Here is a 15566-nt window from a genome sequence, read left to right on the forward strand (position 1 = left end):
TACCAAGCATTTTTGGAAGTTACATTGTGAAGATAGTTTTTACCAAGCTCACAAGGTCAGCAAAGGAAAGTTAGTGTTTACTGAGTTCAATTAATCTCCAAAGGATTTTGTAGAATTCTCAATGTTTACTGAGCCTCACTTGGTTAACACTGGAAATCATTTTTGGAGTAGTGTTTACTGAGCAAGGTTGGCCAATGAAGGATTTCATTATTTTGGAAAAGAAAGTTTAATTGTTTCATATAAAGTTTGTAGCCGACTAATGTAATGATTATTGGTAATTGTAACTTGTAAATGATTTGACTAGAAAATTTGTATGGGATAAAAAAAAGGTCTAGTTGTGAAATCCAAATTTTAATGAGTGAGCATGCAAGTGAATTAATTGTGTGAAGAGGAAGGTGTGAGAAAATTTTGAAGAAGGATCAGATATCATTGAGGAGCAGCAAAGGTGTATTTGATTAAAGAGGATCGAGTGAAGTAGAATGAGATTTGTAATAGCAAAGATCAATTGCATCTCATTTAGGTCACTTCATTGTTACTTTTTCATCATTGTAGTAGTAATTCCTAAATCTCTTAATAGAGTTGGTTTAATAGCCATTTTTGTAAATCCTCTAACAAGGTGGACAGTTCTATTGAATTGTTCTAAAGACCTCTAGCAAGGCCACTCCTAGTAGGGTGTTTAAATCCTCTAACAGGGTCACACCTAACAATGTGTTTCATAACTTTTAACAAGGTTGGCTCCTAATAGGGCTCACTTCAGAAGAGTGAAAATCAGTAGCTAGTTAATTAGTAGTTTTTCTCATATTGGGTTTCCATGTTAAATCTAGTGTCTCTTGTGTTGATGTTATTTATTTTATGAATGCATGTTAAATCTTTTTGAATGCTTAAAGATTAGTAATAAGTTAATACACAATACATATACCATGTTACAAAATTTTTCTATATCGCTACCGAGTGACAACAGTAACTAGTTTATAAGGCGTCTATGGAATCTGTTGATTTATTTTTGTGGTAACTAATTCACCCCCACCCCCATCCAGTTACTCCATCTATATTTCCAATAGATTCCAACCTTGTTAGGAGTTGCGCCAACCCTATTAGGAGTTGTGGAAGACAGTTGGACCCACTACCCAAATAGCTTCAAGGGTAAGACCAATGAACCCACTGTCCAAATGATCTATGTATTATTCTTTACAAAATAATAGAATTATACTATACATTTCTTCCTCTTTCTATGTCCTATCAACCAAACTTCTTCTCCTTTTTATTTTATAACCAAATCACAAATCTTGCATCCAATAATCCCTTGGATTACTTTCATACATTCAACAAGCACTTTGCTTCTTTTTACACTTCATAGTTCTTGCAACAATGGATACACATTACAAACAAGGAGTTTTTTTTTTTTTTAATACCATATCTTCATAATAATTCCTTGAGTCAGTCTTGAGGCTTTCTCAATAAATAATAGTAAGATAATTAATTACAATTACCATTATAATTACAATAGAGTTTTCAGCCCACAGTCTATACAAAACTTCACACATGGGATACTAGGGCTTGCACACTTGCTGATGTCATTAGCTAACTATCCTATGTCACTTCCTGACTGTGCATCTTCTTACAACATCTCAAACGTAATCTAGAAAAAAAACATCAAGATCTACTTTCCCAATACTCTTTCTCTAAACTACTCTATATAAATAAGGTACAACTTCTATATGTCTTTGACTCAGACTCTGTGCACTTAATAATGTAATCAAGATATTGTGCCAAACATGTTCATAACTATGCATTGCTAAAAAATCAAACCATTATCTATACCATTAAGATATTTGTCTGCTACTCAACCAATCTTTATAGAAACCATGCTATGTTGACATCAAATGATAAATACAGTAATGAATGCAACATGTCAATACTATCCAATACTTAGGATACTTCCCTAATGTAGTATTATCAACATTCATTCTAATAATACCCCTCTTTGGCATTGGTGGAAACATAGATGAAAAAATCATCTAAGTTCCAAGAATACCAAACAATGCTTTGTTGTTGTTGCTGACCAACATTTGTTGTCCACACATTAAAAAGAATCTCAAAACAATAGGTGTTGTATGCATGGAATGAGCCTCCAAACCTCACACACACTTCAATGTGGTCATTACCTGTGAAGTCATCCTAAAATGAACATTGAATTGTTCATTCAGAATGTTCAACAGTGTGACCCATTGCCTCCTATCTAAAGGGATTTTGCCTATTTAATATCCTCAGAGATAAGGTTTAGGAAACCAGACCCTCTAAGAATGAAGGAATTAATATGTACCTAATTTATGTGAGAATGAAATGTAATCTAAAATGAGATATGCACTTAATCTAAAAATATGTAAAGGGAACTAGATTAAGCATATGCATATTTAAACTAAATGAGATTAAGCTAGGAATGTAAATATGTGCAAATATATGAGCTAAGTGAGTATGAATTTCAACAAAAATTCGATATCAATTCAATTCAACCTCCTTAATGAGGAATTATGAGTCCCTTAAATAGAATTCCTAGAATCCATTAATGGGTGAGATCAATTTGGATCGACGATTAGGATTGAAGCAAAGATTCAGTTAAGCTAGTTCAACTTCCTTATGTAGGTCAAGTGAACTATTTCTGATCTGAGTGTGATGAGTAGTTAACTAAACTTTCCATGGGTCTAAGATCAAGTTAACTAGATCGATTCCAATACAAGAGATAGTTCACTCAGAGTTTCCATTTAGAACTGAAGAGTAGAATTAGGAAAGATATTTAATTTAATAAAATGATATATGACCTCATAAATACCTTTTCTATTTAATTAAATAATTTCATTCAATTAATTAGAATAGGCATATTTATTAAACTAAATAAATTTAATTCCTTAGTACATTAGCCTTAGGATATAATTTAATTTAATTAAAGTATAAATGCTTTAAATTAAATTAAATATTAATCAATAGGTTTTAATGTGACTAATATGAGTCAATACTTTAGGAATTAAATAAAGAGTCTAATGAGTGCCAATTTAGGGTTTTCTGCATTTTACAATTAAGCCAAGTAGCAAATAGAAAAATAAGAATTTCCTATTAGAATAGGTCTTAGGATTGATTAGAATAGACCAGAATTGGTATGATGGCAATGAGCCAATTTTGGGGTATTACATTTTGCCCCTCTTTGAATGAATGTGTGAGCAACACCTTCAATTCAAAGAAAATTAGAAAGCATGATGCGAGGATAAAGAAATGACATTGGTTCCAAAATTGATGATACAAAGACCAATTGATAAGCTTTTAAGGACCATCCCCAGAATGGAGCTTGATCCTAAGTAATACAAGTAGAGCGCCTAGATAACTAAGATTGATAAGCATTTTAAAGGTTTCCTTCAGAACAAAGTTTAACCTTTAAGGATTCGGATAAAACACCCAGAGACCTGAATTGATAAGCATTTAAAAGACTATCTCCAGAACAGAGCATAGTATTTAAGGATTCAGACAAGACATCTAGATACCTGAGATTGGTAGCATTTAAAAGACTATCTCCAAAACAGTGCGTAATCTTTAAGGATCCAGATAGAACACCTAGATACCTAAAATTGACAAGCATTTAATAGACTATCTCCAAAATATAGCATAATCTTTAAGGATCCATATAGAACACCTAGATACTTGAAATTGATAAGCATTTAAAAGACTATCTCTAGAATGGAGCATAATCTTTAAGGATCTAGATAGAACACCTAGATACCTGAGATTTGATAAAAAAATAACAAGATCGAATTATAAGTCACAGAATCATCCCTAGAATGAGGCTTGATCCTTAGGACTTGAGGTTTAGATTGTCTTGACACCTATAATCAACTGATGACAAGATAAAACAAATGACAAAGATGCTAGAAAGGGGTAAACAAGATGCCCCGAGCAATGAAGATTCAGATTGATTTGGAATTTGAGTTCAATGATGTAATCATCCTCCCCCCTCGGGAGTGAAATCAAAAGATGACACACCATAAATATGATGTAAAGCAATATGTTTGAGAGATACAAAAGAAATCCAATATTCAACATAATGTAGAAGAGATTAGGATGATTAGAAGAAGATTCAAGGTCAATTCAGTGTGATTTGAAGGTCCAAAAGACCAAATTTGACCAAAAGTTAACCATAATTGGCCATGGTTGACGTGAGTTGACTATTTCCAAAGTGGATTTTGAAAAGATGAATAATTTTGAGTTGAAATAATTCTAGGAATCCCAAAATATTAGAAAAACTTAGACTACACAAGTGTTCAATCGCGTCGGTCCTAAAAATTTTAAAATGCGTTTTGAGGCACTTAGGTGTGGGTATGTGTAGGATCATGGTGTACCAAACTATGGCCTTAAGTGGCAGTGAAAAATCAAAAAATCAGGGTTATGTCAACTTGACACATAATTTTAAAGTGGTTATGGACTTTATATCAAAAATTTGTAAGAAAATAATCTGTAGGAAATTGAATGTAGTTTATAAACTATTAGGCCTTATCAGGAGAAAAAAATAATTGATTGGTCAAAAGTTTGAATTTTAATGCTGTACTACAAAAATTTCAGGGCAAAAATAAAAAGTAGGTGTATGTCTGACCACCTTAATCAAAATCAAATGATAATATTTTTTTAATATAATTATAGATATGAAAAGTAGACTCATGCCTGGATGTGACACATATTTTTTGGTATTTTTATTCCAAATAAATAATTAAATATGAATTTTCTACCAAAACTTTTTCGGAAAAAAAAAGTCTCGTGTCTGACCACCTTAACTAATAGAAAATTTTACCAAATTTAATTTAAATTTATTTTTTCTTATACTAGGAAAAGCATAGAATGTGATGCAACTTTTAGATTTAAAAAATGTTATACCGTTTGAAAATTATAGCTATTTTTTAATTAGTATGTCAATCAACACTTTACAATAATCTTGATTGATAATTAACTAATAAATACTTATTGATCTCAGAATTTGACAGAAATTATATTGATGGAATCTCGAGAGTGATATTAAAAAACCCTTTTCATTTCATTCAATTTCAATGAAAATAACATTGTCAGACGACTACTCGAAGTTTGAGTATCACTAAAACCATCTTCAAACATGTCTTTTGGGTTGACCAAGTAAGCTTGGTAAATACCAAGCCTAATCGGATATCGGATTTCAAATCGGATATCAGATTTCAAATCGAATATCCGATTCGAAATCCGATATCCGATATGGCTAGGTGAATTTTGGTAGGAAATTTGAAATCTCAACCCATTTTGGAGGGAAAACCGGATTTAAGACTTATAGCTTATGATTTATAAATTATTTTTGTTATATTACTATGTAAATATGTATTATAATATATTATATATACATATATAATAATGTAATGTAAAGATATAACATATAATATATTAATATATAATAATATATTATGTTATTCTCATTATAATCTATAAATATAATTTATATTATTATTATTTTTACTAAATATAATAATGTAATATATATATATATATATATTATATAAGTATGTTATTAATTTATATATAATAACGTACTATATATATATATATAAGTATGTTATTAATATATATATAATAATGTAATATTTTTATTAAATATAATAAAGTAATATATATATATATATATATGTTATTAATATATATAATAACGTAATGTAAAGATATAACATATAATATATTAATATATAATAATATATTATGTTATTCTCATTATAATCTATAAATATAATTTATATTATTATTATTTTTACTAAATATAATAACGTAATATATATATATATATATATGTTATTAATATATATGTATATTATTAATATATATGAGTCAAAGGGGGTCATAGGTCCCTTCGACCCATTACATAACAACATATGTCCCTAGGGGTCTTAGGACCCCTAGTGACATATTAGAATCGTTCTTATGGGTCGAAAGAGGTCATAGGTTGACCTATGACCCCCTTCAATGCATTACATGATGACATATGTCCCTAAGGGTCCTAGGACCCCTAAGGACATATTAGAATCATTCTTATGGGTCAAAAGGGCTCATAGGTTGACCTATGACCCCATTCAACCCATTAAATAATGACATATGTCCCTAAGGGTCTAGGACCCATAAGGACATATTAAAATCGTTCTTATGGGTCAAAGGGGGTCATAGGTTGACCTATGACTCCCTTTGACCCATTACATGATGACATATGTCCCTAGGGGTCCTAGCATCCCTAGGGACATATTAGAATCATTTTTCATAGGTTGACCTATGACCCCCTTTGACACATTACATGATGACATATGTCCTTAGGGGTCTTGGGACCCCTAGGGACATATTAGAATCGTTCATATGGGTCAAAGGGGATCATAGGTTGACCTATGACACCCTTCGACCCATTACATGAAGACATTTGTCCCTAGGGGTCCTAGGACCCCTAGGGACATATTAGAATTGTTCATATGGGTCAAAGGGGGTCATAGGGTGACTTAGGACCTCCTTCGACCCATTAAACGACAACATATGTCCCTAGGGGTCCTAAGACCCATAGGGACATATTATAATTGTTCATATGAATCAAAAGAGATCATAGGTTGACCTATGAACCCCTTCGACCCATTAAATGATGACATATGTCCCTAGGGGTCTTAGGACCCCTAGAGACATATTAAAATTGTTCATATGAATCAAAGGGGGTTTAATGACCCTTACTATAAAGGCCACTGAAACCCTCAAACTGGACTTAGGAATTTTGTCAAACAGTTGGCATGTAACTGAATAAGGCTGCAATATTACTAATTGTTGTACAAAAAAACCTCAATATATGATGCCAATAATGTATGAACAACAATTCCAGATTATAACACTACCAATCTAAGAGATAGATGACAATATGAAACTCAAATATGAAGTCCAATGCAATTCTGATTTTATGACAGCAAATAGAACTGATTACAATGAGAGACTGTCACAACTATGCACTTCTATCACATCAAGCTCTTGACAATGCAATGTTATGACATGAACAATAACCCAGTTCAGATTTGGAATGCAAAGGATGAAACTTTTACAACAGTTATTAATGACTGGAAATAACTATTTATGCAATAACAGTGCTGACTGTTCTAATCCATAACATGCAATATTTTGGCAATCAAAACTTCAGTTTGTGCACCTGAAATAGCTCCAATTTTGTCGGATATGAATGCTGAATTAATGCCACACGAAGACCTCACAATCTTCCCCAAACTGACTCACAAAATTGCTATTGCTGCCCAACTGACAGGGCCGTACAGGTACGGCTTGGTACGACGGTTAGATAAAAATATTGCAGCATTTTTTGTCACTCCAAAAGCAATAAATCTGGGTGCCTAGGGTTGCTGAATAACCCCCTAAAATATGAAATTCATCCGTCAAGCCAATTAGGAGTTATGAGCAAAAACGTGGGTCCAAACCCTCGACTGGCAGTCTAAAAATAATGCACAACTGTGTCTTCAAACCCTGTTAATCAATCCACAAATGCTAGGGCACAACTGAAACCCTTATTCCAACCAAAGTAAACCCTTATAATTGAATCTCAATGAAGTCCAAATGAGATGGCTGAATTACCAACTCCTCAAATGCAACAATTCAGGAGATATTTCACACCCTCAAAGTCGCCAATCCAAGGGAGTGATTCGTTCCCAAAGATCAAATAATAATTTGTAGACCCAAGAGACTACAAATTTTCTACACAATGGAAGAAGTAGAAGAAATATCAAATCCAAGAATGTCCAAAATGAGAGGCTCAGCCCTCTATTTATTCACTTTTCTAAGAAGTTGCTAGAACTTCTAGAAACATCCTTTATAAAATCTCATTATAATGCACTTTTTATAATAAAGTAATTTTATAAAATAAAAAGTGCAACTCAACTTAAAATTATAACATGTAGGCCCCAATAACACATAATAATAAAATATAACCTCTTAACACTTCTTCAAGAGCAAGATATGACCATCTGATCCGCAGAATTGACTCTCTCTCCACACCATTTGCCTACGAGAGTCTGGAATAGGCAAAATCCATGATCAATGTCATGTCAAACTAAAGAGGGGACATTACAGTCCGCCCCTCCTAAAATTGCTTGGCCTTAAGCAATCTCAATGCCGGGTGCTGCAAAATAGCTTCCCCCTCCCAAGTAGCATCCTCAATAGGTAGATCTTTCCACTTAACCAAGTATTCTCTGATCACTCTTCTACGAAGCTACTTTTCTCTGCTCTCCAGGATGGATTTTGGCACTAAAATCAATTTTCCCTCATCGTCTAAAGGAGGTAATACTGCGGAAGGAAACACATTCTAACCCAATGCCTTCTTGAGGCGGGACACATGAAACACATTGTGCACCCTGCTGTCTGCCGGAAGTTCCAACTCATAAGCCACCTCACCAATTCACCTGATAACCCTGAATGGTCCATAATAGAGTGGCTTGAGTTTCTCTGCACCACTCTTCTTAAGAGTAGATTTCCTATATGGCTGCAACATGAGGTAAACCATATCATCCACCTCAAAACTACGCTCAGTCCTCTTCTGGTCTGCATACTACTTCTGTTGGTTCTGAGCTCTTGCAATATTATCTTTGAGAGTAGCAACTATATCCTTACTCTCCTGTAATAATTCTCCTGCACTGGGTACCTGGCTGTCGCTCAACAACAAATCCAAGAAACTAGGTGCTTCATAACCGTAAAGTGTCATGAAGGGTGTCATCTGTATAGTGATGTGATATGTAGTATTGTAACAATACTCGCAGAGATATATCCATCTGACCCAAGCTCGCTGCTGAGCTATCACATAATTCCTTAAATACCCTTCCACCCATTTGTTCACAATCTTCGTCTGACCATCGGTTTGTGGGTGATAGCTAGTGCTGGGTGTAAGCTCCGTGCCACATAACCGGAATACCTCCTACCAAAAATGACTCATGAAACAGCTATCCCTGTCACTCATAATGTTTTGAGGCAATCCGTGCAATCTGAAAACCTCCCAAAAGAAAAAATCTACCACCTGAGCTGCTGAGTGGGTAGTGGTGATAGGAAAGAAATGAGCATATTTTGTTAATCTATCTACCACCACATAAATAAAATCTCGTCCTTGTACCTTGGGCAAACCTGTGATAAAGTCCATGGAGATGCACTCCCACTTCCTGTCAGGGATCGGAAGTGGCTGTAGGAACCCTGCCGGATAGGTGTGTTCTTGTTTGTTTTGCTGGCAAACAAGACACTCTTGAACGTACTACAAAACATCAGCTTTTAGCCCCTTCCAAGTGAACCGCTCTCGAATTGACCTATAAGTCTTGAAGTACTCGGGATGGCCTGATGTCGATGAGTCATGAAATGCTCTCAAAATTAGTTGCTTAACCTTCGATCCTAGGACTAGGTAAATCTTGTTCTTGTAAATGATTAAATCATCTACAAGTGTGTATCTAGTATCAATCACTGTTCCCTCCACTATATCGGAGGCCCATGTATCCCTGGCATACTCTGCTATAATCAAGTGTCGCCAATCCTCTGATATCTGAACCATAAGAGTGAGGTGTGGCCTTCGAGAAAGAGCATCTGCAACAACATTCTAAGTTCCCTTGACATATGAGATGTCAAAATCATATGCCTACAACTTACTTACCCACCTTTGCTGGTGATCATTCAGGTCCCGATGTCCCAAGAAATTCCTCAAACTGTTATGATCAGTTTTAATACAAAACTTGCTACCCACAAGATATTGTCTGAATTTGGCTAAAGCATGCATGATGGCCAACATCTCCTTATCATATATACTGAATGAACGCTCGGGGCCTCTGAGCTTCCTGCTCTCATAAGCTATGGGGTGCTTATTCTACATAAGTACAACACCTACTCCCTCTCCAGATGCATCACATTGAAGCTCAAATTTAGTCATTATCTCCTTAAACCTCATAAAACAGTCCTGTGCCTTTTGAGTCCACACAAATTCCCCTTTTTTCAGTAGATCTATCATGGGAGCTGCATGTCGTGAGTAGCCACTGAAAAACCTGCGATAGAAACCACATAAACCAAGGAACCCCCTCAACTGTGTAAGGTTCTCTGGTGGAGATCAATCAACAATAGCACGAATCTTTTCAGGATCCATCTGCACTCCATCTACACTAATAATGTGTCCCAAATATAATAGCTTGGTCATCCCTAAGTCACATTTGGACTCTTTTGCATACAAGGACTCCTTCTGTAAAATGCTCAACACTGTCTCCAAATGATCTAGATGCTCTTGCCATGATCGGCTATAGATCAAAATGTCATCAAAAAACACCAGCATGAATTTCCTCAAATGATGGTGGAAAACTCTGTTCATAGTGGACTGGAAAGTGGCAGGTGCATTGGTTAGGCCGAAAGGCATGACTACAAACTCAAAGTGCCCACAATGACATCTGAAAGCAGTTTTCTCAATATTTTGTTCATGGACTCTGATCTGGTGATATCTTGATCTCAAATCAATTTTTGTGAAATAACAAGCCCCATGAAATTCATCTATCAACTCATCAATGCAAGGAATGGGATACCTGTTCTTAATGGTTCTCTTATTTAATTCCCTATAATCAACACACATCCGAAGAGTTCCATCCTTCTTTTGTACCAAAACAATAGAAGATGCAAAAGGTGACTTACTTGGTCGGATGTGCCCCATAGCTAGCAACTCCTCGATGGTCCTTTGGATCTCATCCTTGAGTCACTTTGGGTGTCGATATGGTGTGATCATGATAGGCTTAGCACCTTCCTCCAACTCAATAACATGCTCAATGCCTCTGTCCGGTGGCCTGCCTAGTGGAATCTCACTGAATACCTTTTCGTACTTAATCCTCAATTTCTGAATATCAGGATGATATTCCGTCTTATGTTGCTTCTCCTATGTAGGTGCAAAGTACAAACTGCTGCCCACTCTATATCATTATGCCTAGTTAATCTCTCCAGCCGCCTAAATGAGATAGTTCTGATGTCTCCATTATGGATAGCCTTAAGCACATGAGTCCTACCATTCACTTCAAATTGTATCTCCATATCCTCTAGTCTCAGGGTAACCACCTTCAATGAATGTAGCCACTGCATTCTAAGTACTATATCCATGTCACCCATGTTGACCACATGATAGTCCACCTTAAACTCATAGTTGTTCAGGTGCAAAGGTAGGTCTCGTACCATCTTGTCATAACAAAGAGTGTATTCATCAGCTACCTTGACTCTTAGTCCCACAAACTCCTTAGTAATGAGTCCACGCTTCTCCACGAATGGTGCATCAATGAAATTATGTGTGGCACCTATGTCCAATAATGTAATAACCTTCTGCCCTGCCAAAACTCCCCAAAGTATGAAAGATCCCTCTCTCTGGATACTAGACAGTCGTGATTCCTATAAATGTAGCTCTGTTCCCTGTTGTTGCCCTGTACTGTCTATCTCCTTCTCTCCCTCTGCTTCATCAGGATCCTCATCATGATGTTCTGAACTATCTGAATCTGAGCCTTCATAATAAGCCCACATTGCTCGGTTGGTCTTCCCTTTTGGCCTCATAGGACAGTCATGGCCATACTCATACGGGCCTTTGCAATAGAAGCATAGCTTCTTCCTACGCAAGTCATTAAGTGTCTCTTTGTCCAACCTCTTACTTTCCTCCTTAGGTAGCTGTGCCTCTCTATGAAAGGGTTTCCTGTCCCTATCTTTTCTTGAAGGGAAACTCTTTGCCTGGAATTTATTTTTAGAAGCTGAAGAGAAATCCATGTCACGAGCTTTCTTAATGGCTTCCTGCAAAGTGGGAGGGTTGAGAGCTTTAATCCACCCTCTCAACGGATCAACTAGCGCATCCATAAATAAAACCAATAGCCTTCGTTTAGATACATCTGTTACTAACACTGCAAGTTTCTGAAATTCTGAAATGTATGTTTCCAATGATCCCCATTGTTTAAGCTGAGCTAACTCCTTCAAATGGAGTTTTGGATCCTTCTTATCGAAATGTTCAATCAGTCTCTCCGTAAACTCCACATATGAAGTAATGTGTGCATGACCCATAGTGATCATACCATGATGCCACCACTTGTGTGCTAACCCATCCAGGTGAATTGTTGCATACTTAATAGCTTCTTCCTCAGACATAGGGTTCAATTGAAAGTATGTGTCAAGTTTTTGAACCCAAGCTCTTGCTATAGACTTCCCCGAGCCATCATAATATGGTAACTTAAGTTTCCCTACTTTCTTTTGTAACTCATAGATCTGAGTCCTGTCATGTCCACGGGGCATATGCTTCATCCGCACATCCATATACTCTCTAAAGGTGATTGCAGCTGTAAAATCTGGACCTCCTGCTTCCCAATCTCTCCTCAGCTGATCCTGTATGTCAGTGATCTGGGGTTCTGGTACTGGCTGCTCTGGAGCTCTAGGAAGGAACGTGGGAATCATAGGTCTCGAACTTACTGTCCTAGCTTGCTGGGGTGCATGACCGAAATTGTTCCCAATTTGTTTGCCTCCATTATGTATCCCATCCTGATTATTCCCATTCTGATTGTTACCATTCTGATTATTTCCTCCACCTATGTTAGCGTTCAACCCCATTTGACGAGCCATCATCTGCATCATAAGCTCCATTCTCTAATTCTGTTCTTGTGCTCTTTGTTCGGCTAATCGTTGGCCCTATGCAAGGGTGTCTAATAACTGTAAAAATCTTTCCTCTTGCTGATCTGGACCAGCATTCCCGCCTCTATCCATATTGTAGTCATAGTCTTGATCAAAGAATACCTCCCCTATGTCTGTATGATTGGATTCTATATCCCCCTGTACGGATGAACTAGACTATTTGCTTTGCAGGTCTGAACTCCTACTTTGTCTTGCTCTGGTATTGCAAAAATTATAAGGCCCCTATCGCATGCTCAAACATAAATGCTCTAATTTTAGTGTTTTGACATTTCATCAAACACTTTCCCTTCTATCCAGTTGTTCCAAATTCCCTATAAGACCTCCACAGGATGGCAGGACTTATAGCTCTGATACCACTTTAATGACCCTTACTATAAAGGCCACTGAAACCCTCAAACTGGACTTAGGAATTTTGTCAAATAGTTGGCATGTAATCGAATAAGGCTGCAATATTACTAGTTTTTGTACAAAAAAACCTCAATATATGATGCCAATAATGTATGAACAACAATTCCAGATTATAACACTACCAATCTAAGAGATAGATGACAATATGAAACTCAAATATCAAGTCCAATGCAATTCTGATTTTATGATAGCAAATAGAACTGATTACAATGAGAGACTGTCACAACTATGAACTTCTATCACATCAAGCTCTTGACAATGCAATGTTATGACATGAACAATAACCCAGTTCAGATTTGGAATGCAAAGGATGAAACTTTTACAACAGTTATTAATGACTGGAAATAACTATTTATGCAATGACAATGCCGACTGTTCTAATCCATAACATGCAATATTTTGGCAATCAAAACTTCAGTTTGTGCACCTCAAATAGCTCCAATTTTGTCAGATATGAATGTTGAATTAATGCCATATGAAGACCTTACAATCTGCCCCAAACTGACTCACAAAATTGCTGCTGCTGCCCAACTAACAGGGCCATACAGGTATGGCCTGGTACGGCTGTTAGATAAAAATATTGCAGCATTTTTTATCACTCCAAAAGCAATAAATCTGGGCACCTAGGGTTGCTGAATAACCCCCTAAAATATGAAATTCATCCGTCAAGCCAATTAGGAGTTATGAGCAAAAACGTGGGTCCAAACCCTCGACTGGCAGTCTGAAAATAATGCACAAATGTGTCTTCAAACCCTGTTAATCAATCCACAAATGCTAGGGCACAACTAAAATTCTTATTCCAACCAAAGTAAACCCTTATAACTAAATCTCAATGAAGTCCAAATGAGATGGCTGAATTACCAACTCCTCAAATGCAACAATTCAGATGATATTTCACACCCTCAAAGTCGCCAATCCAAGGGAGTGATTCATTCCCAAAGATCAAATAATAATTTGCAGACCCAAGAGATTACAAATTTGCTCCACAATGGAAGAAGTAGAAGAAATCTCAAATCCAAGAATGTCCAAAATGAGAGGCTCAACCCTCTATTTATTCACTTTTCTAAGAAGTTGCTAGAACTTCTAGAAACATCCTTTATAAAATCTCATTATAATGCACTTTTTATAATAAAGTAATTTTATAAAATAAAAAGTGCAACTCAACTTAAAATTATAACATGTAGGCCCCAATAACACATAATAATAAAATATAACCTCTTAACACTTCTTCAAGAGCAAGATATGACCATCTGATCCGCAAAATTGATTCTCTCTCCACACCATTTGCCTACAAGAGTCTGGAATAGGCAAAATCCATGATCAATGTCATGTCGAACTAAAGAGGGGACATTACAGGGGGTCATAGGTTGACCTATGACCCCCTTTGACCTATTTAATGTTGACATATGTCCATAGGGGTCTTAGGACACCCAGGGACATATTATAATTATTCATATGGGTCAAAAGGGGTCATAGGTCAACCTATGACCCCCTTTGACACATTACATGATGACATATGTCCTGAAGACCCCTAGAATCATATGAGAATCATTCTTATGGGTCAAAGGGGGTCATAGGTTGATCTATCACCCTCTTTGACACATTACATGATGGCATATGTCCCTAGGGGTCCTAGGTCTCCTAGGGACATATTAGAATTGTTCATATGGATCGAAGGGGGTAATAGGTTGACCTATGATCTCCTTTGACCCATTAAATGATGACATATGTCCCTAAGGGTCCTAAGACTACTAGGGACATATTAGAATTGTTCATATGGGTCAAAGGGGGTCATAGGTTGACCTATGACCCCCTTTGACCTATTACATGATGAAATATTTTTCTACGACCCCTAGGGACATATGAGAATTATTCTTATGGGTCAAAAGGGATCATAGGTTGACCCATGACCCCATTCAATGCATTACATGATGACATATGTCCCTAGAGGTCCTAGGACCCTTAGAGAAATATTAGAATCATTGTTATGGGTCAAAGGTGGTCATAGGGTGACCCATGAGACCCTTCAACCCATTACATGCCAACATATGTCCCTAGGGGGCCTAGGACCCTTAGGGACGTATTAGAATCATTCTTATGGGTCAAAAGGGGTCATAGGTCAACCTATGACCCCCTTTGACCCATTACATGATAACATATGTCCCTACGGGTCATAGGACACCTAGGGACATATTAGAATTGTTCATATGGGTCAAAGAGGGTCATAGGTTAACCTATGACCCCCTTTTACCCATTACATGATGACATATGTCTCTAGGGGTCCTAGGACCCCTAGGGACATATTAGAATGCTTCATATGGGTCAAAGAGGGTCATAGGTTGACCTATGACCTCTTTCAACAAATTACATAATGACATATATCCAAAGGAGTCCTAGGAACCTTAGGGACATATTAGAATCATTCT

Source organism: Cupressus sempervirens, chromosome 7, assembly GCF_028749045.1.
Source record: "Cupressus sempervirens isolate cs-2001-9-10 chromosome 7, ASM2874904v1, whole genome shotgun sequence".
In the NCBI taxonomy this organism is placed as follows: domain Eukaryota; kingdom Viridiplantae; phylum Streptophyta; class Pinopsida; order Cupressales; family Cupressaceae; genus Cupressus; species Cupressus sempervirens.